Source organism: Theropithecus gelada, chromosome 11 (genome assembly GCF_003255815.1).
Source record: "Theropithecus gelada isolate Dixy chromosome 11, Tgel_1.0, whole genome shotgun sequence".
Classification (NCBI taxonomy): domain Eukaryota; kingdom Metazoa; phylum Chordata; class Mammalia; order Primates; family Cercopithecidae; genus Theropithecus; species Theropithecus gelada.
The window spans coordinates 27,662,954-27,673,491 of record NC_037679.1 but is presented as its reverse complement, the minus strand read 5'-3'; positions in this window follow the sequence as shown (position 1 = coordinate 27,673,491).

The following is a 10,538-nucleotide window of genomic DNA, read 5'->3' as shown; positions in this document are numbered from 1 at the left end:
AGCTAGGATTACAGGCATGTGCGACCACACTCAGCTAATTTTGTATTTTTAGTAGAGATGGGGTTTTTCCACGTTGGCCAGGCTGGTCTCAAACTCCTGACCTCAGGTGATCCACCCGCCTCGGCCTCCCAAAGTGTTGGGATTACAGGTGTGAGGCACTGCGCCCGGCTGTGAATAGTTTTTTTAATCTGTGTTATACTTTCCCAAATTTGACTTTGCAATACATTTTGTCAAATTTTAAATTTATATATACAGTCCCTGACTTACAGTTTTACTTATAATTTTTCAGCTTTGTGATGGATTTATCAGGGTATTAAATGCATTTTCGACTTACATTTTTGACTTATGATGGGCTTATTGGGACATAACCCCATTATAAGCTGAGAAGCATCTGTGTGTACACACACACACATACATTTATTATTTACTTGAAATATGTATTTTAAATATAGCGTGAGTTTTAAAAATTGACTAGGAAGGTCTGCCCTATCTCTAGATTTCCAGTCTCTTAGATTTTCTTCTAAGACTTCTATTGTTTTACTTTAAAGCTTGAAAAAATTTCAGTGTATCTGGAAAGTGCTTTTTGCATGATATAGGGGTTGAACTTTTATTGTCTTTAGACGGATAGTTAGTTGTGCTAGCATTTTACTGATATTCTTTTCTATTGAAATATATTTTTGTCAGCCAGGCATGGTGGCTCACACCTGTAATCCCAGTACTTTGGGAGGCTGAAGTGGGCAGATGACCTGAGGTTCTGAGTTCACAACCAGCCTGACCAACATGGAGAAACCCCATCTCTACTAAAAATACAAAATTAGCCCAGGCGTGGTGGCGCATGCCTGTAATCCCAGCTACTCGGGAGGCTGAGGCAGGAGAATCACTTGAACCTGGGAGGCGGAGGTTGTGGTGAGCCAAGATCATGCCATATTACACTCCAGTCTGGGCAACAAGAGTGAAACTCTGTCTCAAAAATAAAGTAAAATAAAATAAAATAAAATAAAATAATATATTTCTGTCATGTATAAACTTGTCATATACTGGAATCTAGTTCTGGACTCAGTTCTACTCTAGGTTAATCATTGTCATTTCTTCTTTCACTTGAAGATCATTTTGCTTAATTTCTTTTGTTTTTGCTTTTTCTTGAGATGGAGATTTGCTCTGTCGCCCAGGCTGGAGTGCAGTGGCACAATCTCAGCTCACTGCACCCTCTGCCTCGTGGGTTCAAGCAATTCTCTTGCCTCAGCCTCCAGAGTAGCTGGGATTACAGGCACCTGCCACCATGCCTGGCTAATTTTTGTATTTTTAGTAGAAACAGTGTTTCACCATGTTGGCCAGGCTGGTCTCAAACTCCTGATCTCAGGTGATCCACTTACCTCAGCCTCCCAAAGTGCTGGGATTACAGGCATGAGCCACCGCGCCCGGCCCATTTTGCTTAATTTCAATTTCAAAACCTCACCCAAGCCTGGCATGGTGGCTCATGCCTATAATCCCAGCACTTTGGGAGGCCAAGGTGGGAGGATTGCTTGAGCCTAGGAGTTCAAGACCAACATCCAGTCTATTAAAAAAAAAAAACAAAAAAAAACCTCACCTAGTTGAAATTTAAATTGTAATCACTATACATTAACATGCTAATTTGGGGGAATTGATATTTTTATGATATTATCTTCCCATTCAATGTATTTGTTCAGATCTTGACTTATGTCCTTCAATAAGATTTTATAATAGTTCTTTCTTAACCTTATACCTTAAGGCATTTAGTTTTTGTCTGTCGTGTTTACTATCATATCAACTTCTCGGTATTTTTTATAAATACAAAGAAACGCTATTGATTTTTGGCATGCTTATCTTATATCCAGCTACTTCCCTAAGCTCCTGAATACTTTTTTTTTTTTTTTTTTTTTTTTGAGACGGAGTCTCGCTCTGTCGCCCAGGCTGGAGTGCAGTGGCGCGATCTCGGCTCACTGCAAGCTCCGCCTCCCGGGTTCACGCCATTCTCCCGCCTCAGCCTCCGAGTAGCTGGGACTACAGGCGCCCGCCACCACGCCCGGCTAGTTTTTTTGTATTTTTAGTAGAGACGGGGTTTCACCGTGTTAGCCAGGGTGGTCTCGATCTCCTGACCTCGTGATCCACCCGCCTCGGCCTCCCAAAGTGCTGGGATTACAGGCTTGAGCCACCGCGCCCGGCCGCTCCTGAATACTTCTAATAGATTTTTTTTGAGCTTTCAAGGTATTCATTTATAATACATCAAAAATAATTTTATTTTCCAGTATCTGTATTTAAAATTTCATTCTTTTGATATAATGCATTCATTAACTTTATTAGGAGACTCAGCCCCTATTTCATAGCATTGTTGTGAGGGTTAAGCAACACATGTAACGTGCTTAGAGCAATGGTGGCACATCTTAGGGTGTCCAAGACATAACTAGTATTATTATTTCTCAACTCTCAGAGCTTATCAGTTCTTTAATCTAGAAATGTCACTTTCAAGCTGTATCAGGCCAAATAACTGAATAAGTAAGCTATCATTTGCTGGTTTTTCTTATTCTTTCATCATTCCCCATTTTAATTGAATCTGGGGAGCCTACATGACAGCTTTCTTAAACTTCTATTTGTGATTCATAGGATGGCAGAAAAGAAGAGTCGAGCAAGTCTGCATAGGGATGATTTCAGATTGTTAAGGTTATTTCTCTTTGGAAAAGAAGTTACTGTCAAACTAGATTTAAGGTTAGACATTAAATCTGTTTTGGTTTAACTCATGTAGAGTTTATTTTGTGCAGGTCAGGGAGACCTGGTCACAAAATATCTTTTGCTTACTAGAATTTGTAACTTCTCTTTTTCAAAGTGAGATAAAGCAGTTGAGCCAATTGTAACAAATTCCACTTGCTCCTCTGAGTGAGTTTTAGTAGTAACTGGGCTAAGAAAAAAACCCCTTCCTTGTTATAATAGTCTTAGGGAGATCAACACTGTGCAACTGGCTCCTCTGACAGTATGTTGGTAGGTAGTGGCACTGTAAAATGTCTTATTTGCCAGGGCTAACCTGGTTGGCATTCTGTATCCATCCTGTTTGGATGACATCCTGAGACCTGTCCTCTTTACCCTCCCTTGAACAAAAGCCTTGGCAGGGGGCCTAGGGCAACCAAGTCATTAATTCTGCATATGTCATCAACTACATCCTGCCAAGGAGAGAATGCCCTGACCATGAGAATATCCTGTACTGGTTCAGAGTGGAAGGAGGGGGGTGGGGTAGTGGGCGCCACTTCTTTCTTTGGTGACATCCTCTGTGAAAGCATTGGTGGAATAAAATTAGTGGTATGATAGTGGCCAATGATGTCCTCTTATTTCTGAAAAATTAAGAGCTAGCTGTTAGCTGTTTGCTAAATAGTAATTACCAGATAGTTCAGCTTCTGCAAGGAGCCCAAGATGTATTTCAGGAAGTATTATTGCTTTTTATTCTAACAAAATAGACTATAAATCTCCAGTTGAAATCCTGTATGATCTAAGGCATGAAGTCATGCTTTACTAAAGTTGGAAAATGCAAAGGAATGAGTAAGTGAAGTGAGAACTTTTTCCACAACAGCTCTGATAGAGAATGACTGAATCGACTTCTGGGAACTGTAAGTTTGTATCTTAAACATGTAAAGCACACAAATGGTTACAATTTCCTTATACCGTTACTTGAAATAATAAATGGATAAAAAGGCTATCTGGAGAAGCCCAAATTCATTTTTGAGAAGTGATTACAGAGACAAGAAACCCAACCCTAATGCTGAATGTACTAACACATATAAAAACCCCAAAACCCGTTGGGTTGAATTAATCTCTAACTTCCTCAAATGTTCAGTGTACTTCATTCCAACGAGATGAGTTTTTATCATTTAATTCTGTGCCTGTCCATTCCTCCCACTTTTTTTTTCATGTACCTCTAGATATGACACTTCTCCCATTTCTTAAAAAACAAAAATAACCAAGCAATAAATAAAACATTGAATTCAGTGCAGAAGCAAAATCTTATAAACACCACCATTTGGTCTCAGAAACACTACTTTTCTCTCATATGAATCACATGTGTCTGATTAAAAGTGTAACAGGTGAGATGAAGAGAAAACCCTCTAGATATGTCTGAAAATGAAAATGAAAATACGTTTGTTATATTACTATTAGATCTAAGTAAAAGGGAGGACGTTTCTGTCATCATTGATAAATATAAAATGTGTAGAGTAGGCAGAATATATACTGACACAAGTAGAAGGTAATTCTGTGGGATGACAATGGTTAACAGTATTCCATGCCTAGTGTGTTGCTTCTGGAATTGTAGAACTAGTCCATACTAAACCTTTGATGGACTCTAATTAAAGTCTCACCTGATCCCAGACTTCCCTCGGAATGCTTGTAGAGTCTTAATTCTGGGGCTTTCCTAGGTCCTCAGGATCTCTCTAGGGAGACCCGAGGGTCTGCTGATTCAGTTCAGAATGTTTTGAGTTACCCTGGAGCAGACCCATACTAGTCTTTGGTACTGAAAAATTGTTACAATGTTTTGGTAGGTTAATGGCTCCCAAAGATATGTCCACATCCCAACCCCCAAACTTCTGTTAACTTGATTTGAAAAAAGTGTCTTTGCAGATGTGATTAAGCATTTTGAGATGAGATTATCCTGAAGTATGTGGGTAAGCCCTAAATGTCAAAACAAATGTCCTTGTAAGAGAAAGATTAGACAGAGGAGGAGATACAAAGATGGAGGCGCATGTGATGTGGCATAACGCCAAGGAACAGGTTCTCTCCAAGAGCCTCTAGGAGTACATCCTAACACTTTGATTTTGGCCTTCGACCTTCAAAACTGTGAAAGAGTACATTTCTGTTGCTTTAAGCCACCAAATTTGTGATAATTTGTTACAGCAGCCCTAGGAAACTAATATATACTTTTAAACTAGGACACTAATTTTTTTAAGAAAACAATAGAAATAGATCAACATATGAGAATCCAATTAAAAAGAAGAATTTTCTCCCTAATATGTTGGGTAAAGCAACAAAATACCACTTATGAAAATTGAGAGGAAGGCCGGGCGCGGTGGCTCAAGCCTGTAATCCCAGCACTTTGGGAGGCCGAGACGGGCGGATCACGAGGTCAGGAGATCGAGACCATCCTGGCGAACACGGTGAAACCCCGTCTCTACTAAAAAATACAAAAAAAAACTAGCCGGGCGAGGCGGCGGGCGCCTGTAGTCCCAGCTACTTGGGAGGCTGAGGCAGGAGAATGGCGTGAACCCGGGGGGCGGAGCTTGCAGTGAGCTGAGATCCGGCCACTGCACTCCAGCCCGGGCGACAGAGCCAGACTCCGTCTCAAAAAAAAAAAAAAAAAAAAAAAGAAAATTGAGAGAAAATGAAGTTTACATTACTGGGGAAGTAGAGAAATACTGCAAAGGCATATATTTGAAAGATGACTTGCTGAGCACAGTGGCTCATGCCTGTAATCCCAACACTTTGGGAGGCTGAGGCGGGTGGATCACGAGGTCAGGAGTTCAAGACCAGTCTGGCTAAGACGGTGAAACCCCGTCTCTACTAAAAATAGAAAAATTAGCTGGACGCGGTGGCGGGTGCCTGTAATCTCAGCTACTCGGGAGGCTGAAGCAGAGAATTGCTTGAACCTGGGAGGCGGAGGTTGCAGTGAGCTGAGACCACGACACTGCACTCCAGCCTGGGTGAGACAGAGAGATTCCATCTCAAAAAAAAAAAAAAAAAAAAAAAAAAAAAGATGACTTATCTTGTTACAGCTGAATTTTAAAGTTTGCCAGTACTGGCTCTGAAACAGACTTTATAGTTGCTGCAGATATACATAGACCTGGTACTAATTAGAGGATGGTATTTCCAAAAACTATCCCATCATCTCCTTACATTTGTAGCAAATTCACCACCAAGTATATACAGAGAGATAAAAATAATGAAACATTTTAGAGCATAAAGTTACTGCTGGTTTATAGCATACTAGAAGAGGAACAATAGTATTTTGCTCTTTGCCATAAGAAATTCTCAATTGCTGCTCAGCTATTTGCCTTGTTCTCTGCCCGTGTCGTAGTCCAACCCTTCTCCCCATCCCAAGCCTGTTTCGGCCAGGCTTTCCTTTTTATTACTATTTTTAACCCCATGTAATTCTTACGAAAATAATTTCATTCACACTCATGGTTTCAGTTGCCTCCAATATGTCAGTAACTCCAAGGTCCAACCATTCAAATCTGACTGTGCACTGAAAATACAGGTTCAGAAGTAGCTGACAAACTGGCTGTGTTAATCCTGGCTCTACCATTACCCCTCTCTGGGTTATCTTTCACACATCTGGCAAATCTGTTGCTTCAGTTATGTAACATTTACTATTAGTCTCATTTAGAACAGTAGAGGGCTCCCCACAACTACCTGCTGTACCATACCCATCCGATTCTATTCCATTTCCAGTAGGGAAAAGATACTTTTTTCTTTTTTAAGAGACAGGGTCTCCCTATGTTGGCCTCAAACCACTGGGACTCAAGAGTTCCTCCTGCCTCAGCCTCCCAAGCAGCTGGGATTACAGGAAAGCACCACCACACGCACTTATTTTTTTCTGCTAGCCACATAGTTTTTCATCATTTGTTGATTTGCTCAGGAAATCTGACACTGACCTGTTAATAATTATAAACTAGATGTAATAGTTGGGAATATAAATCAAACAGTCCATATATTTTGCAAAATACAATTTTTACTACGGGTCACTTGTTTTAGTATGGATAATGGAACAAGAGCTAACTATGGTTAGACAAGTTACTAGATTTGATAGTTTGACTGGTCTTTCCCATCATTGACTTGCCAGCAGAGACTGGATTTTTTTTTTTTTTTTTTTTTTTGGCAGAGTCTCTGTTGCCCATGCTGGAGTGCAGTGGTGTGTTCTCAGCTCACTGCTATCTTGGCCTCCCAGGTTCAAGTGATTCTCCTGCCTCTCCTGAGTAGCTGGGATTAATAGGCACACACCACCACGCCCATCTAATTTTTGTATTTTTAGTAGAGACGCGGTTTCACCATGTTGGCCAGGCTTGTCTCGAACTCCTGGCTTCCAGTGGTCCACCCATCTCGGCCTCCTGAAGTGTTGGGATTACAGGTGTGAGCCACCATGCCAGGCCAGAGACTGGATTTACTATATCGTTTACTCCTTCCTACTCTCCTCTGCTCCAAACCTACTGCACTGCACGTTAAAGAGTTTGACAGTAATAGAATTTCCTGTTCTGAAATCAGTGCTCACAGGGGACATAACTACCAGACTATAAATAGAAATTTGAAAGGGTAATAATGGTAGATGACAAAAACAGAGGCTTTTGATCTCTGCCTATTTAAAAACTGAAACCTGACTTAAGTGAATATATTATTCACATAAAAATCCTGTAATATATGTATGTGCTGTTTAGTTTTCAGAAAAAAACCCCTGCATTTTGACCCAAATGTTGAATTTGGATAATTGTCTCATTTATGTGGGTCTGTAAGGAAAGTCAGGTTAAACTAGGTTCACAGTAAAACATAGTAAAAACTGTCTTCATACCCTTTTGGAGAAATCAGAAAAATTAGATTACCTATGAATAAAAAAATTTATGAAAAATGATAGCTCACTTTTCAATCATTACAATTTTCTCCAATGGAAAGCTCTTAGAAAGTTTAACAAACCGTTACCAATAGAGCTTTGTTCACTTGCTGTGTGTTTTCCCCATGTGGGCAGAAAATCCCTGCTGTACCTCTTGATATTGTAAACAGCACCTGAAACACGGTAGTCAATACTGAATGGATTTATTGATTCTTAGAGACAAAAATCAGGTAGATATCCCTAATTTTGGATAAAGGTCAGTAACCTGTAATTCCTAAGGTCAGTAACCTACAGGCCACCAACAAGGATGTTTTAAGGAAGCAAGTTTAAAATATGTGTAACGTGGAATACTTTTTTTAAAAGAAGGCAGCATTCAGAATACAGACCTATTTAGCAATAAGCACTTTTCAAAGATAAACTAATGTCAAGCCTAAGGAATTAGTTGATTAATCTGTTTAGTAGTCTTGCTTCAACAGGTATCCCAACAGACTCATCCATTTTCCTCCCAATAGTCAAGGAAACATAAAAAGTTTAGTTCTGTTCTCAATCTACTTTTCTTCTCTCATGTATTCTTGAAATATCAAATGTATTGATTAGGCTGGGTGCAGTGGCTCACACCTGTAATCCCGGCACTTTGGGAGGCTGAGGCCAGGAGATCACCTGAGGTTGGGAGTTCGAGACCAGCCTAATCAACATGGAGAAACCCCATCTCTACCAAAAAATACAAAATTAGCTGGGCGTGGTGGTGCATGCTTGTAATCCCAGCTATTCGGGAGGCTGAGGCAGGAGAATCGCTTGAACCCGGGAGGCAGAGGTTGTGGTTAGCTGAGATTGCACCATTGCACTCCAGCCTGGGCAACAAGAGCGAAACTCAGTCTCAAAAAAAAAAAAAAAAAAAAAAAAAAGGAAAATCAAATGTATTGATGCACTGTAACAAATAGAACAGACTTACTTTTGTTTTTTTCTAAGACAGGGTCTCACTCTGTTGCCGTGGTGGGAGTGCAGTGGCGCAAACACAGTTCCCTGTATCCTCCATCTCCTGGGATCAAACAATCCTCCTTAATAGCTGGGACTACAGGTACAGATATGCACCACCATGCCCAGCTAATTAAAAAAAAAATTTTTTTTTTTTTTTTAAGAGATGGGGTCTCTGTTGCCCAGGCTGATTTTTGTTTGAAAAAAAAATTTTAGTCTTACAAATCACAATGTTAAGGCTCACTGATAGATGAGACAAGCCTGCAAACACTTCTAAGGTTTCTAAGGTAATAGTTAAGAGTATTAATTGTAAAACACTGTAACTCCCTTTTACATTTCCAATATTTAAAAAGAGACAGAATAGATGGAGATTAAATTCAGTGAAAACACAGATTAAGAGTTTACCTCAAAGAAAAGTTGTAGTGATGAGTTTTGATTCTAAGTTTGCTGTCCCACAACTAAAGATGGAATGATTTAAAAAAACAAGGCAAAACTTCATTTTATAAATGGAATTTTAAAAATTTCTATTTGTAATGCCCATATATGGTAAAGATGAGCTATTTACATTTAAGAAACTGAATCAACAAGAAAGTCAATACAGGGTTTTTACACTTTTTAGAAAAATGTAAGTGAAAGACCACTTTGATTTTCTCCTAAAACTCAAGTTTCTCCAAGTATCCTCGGGGACATGCAAAGGAACTCATGCCTTTTCTGACTCAATTATTTTAGTATTTTCCCATTAAGCACCAGAAAAGTCGGTCTACATGAGTTGTGGTCCTAAACTGCAGTTACTATTTTGTATAGGAGAAAATGGTGCTTTTTGCCAAACCACAGCCTTATTCCAATCAGCATTTAAAAAAAAAAAAATTACATATGTATTATATATATATAGACCTAGAAGATAGCACTGGCATTCATTTCACTCTTCTATGAAGTAGGTATTATCATTCTCATTTTACAGATAAGGAAACCAAGGCACCCAACCAAAGGTATATATTAGGAAGTGGAAGAGCTGGGATTAAAAACCCAGGAAGTCTGGCTCCAAAGTTTATATTCTTATTCACTATAGTAAACCATCCACCTTGTAACCCTAACATTCATCTGTAACTAATGTGTTGTTTCCCACCAGAGCAGTAGTTCTTAACCAGGGTGATTTTGCCCTCCAAGTTCACCTCCCCCGTCCCCCAACAATCCAACTGGGGGACATCTGGCAATGTCTGGAAACATTTTTGGTTGTCACAACTTGAAGGCTGGGGTGGTGTTACTGGCATCTAGTGGGCAGATACTAAAATTCCTATAATGCACAGGAGAGTTGCCAGAATACATTATCAAATAGAAAACATCGATAGTGCTGAGATTGAGAAACTCTTCAATAGAATATAAATTCTAGGAGGACAGCATTTCATAGTTGACCTTGGTTGCTGCTACATCCTTAGGCCTAGAACAATTTTTATACTTAAGTACTTAATTTGTCCAGTGAATGAGTATTTAGTTGTTCGAGCCTACAACTGTGCCTGGTGCATAGCTGGTAGGCAGCAAACATTTATTAAAAGTAATTATTGAATTAATGGCAGTATCAACGGATGTAACAGGACATACTAAATTGAAGTAATTTTAGTGTTTCACAGTCCCAGTTTTTTGGGCTTAATTTTTTTCCCAAATGAATATAAATAAAACCAGTTCTTCCAAAAACAAGTCTCTTTTGTAAAGAATCAGACTTTTTTCTTTTTTTTTTTTTTGAGACGGAGTCTCGCTCTGTCGCCCAGGCTGGAGTACAGTGGCCGGATCTCAGCTCACTGCAAGCTCCGCCTCCCGGGTTTACGCCATTCTCCTGCCTCAGCCTCCCGAGTAGCTGGGACTACAGGCGCCCACCACCTCGCCCGGCTAGTTTTTTTTTTTTTTTTTTTAGGAGAGACGGGGTTTCACCGTGTTAGCCAGGATGGTCTCGATCTCCTGACCTCGTGATCCG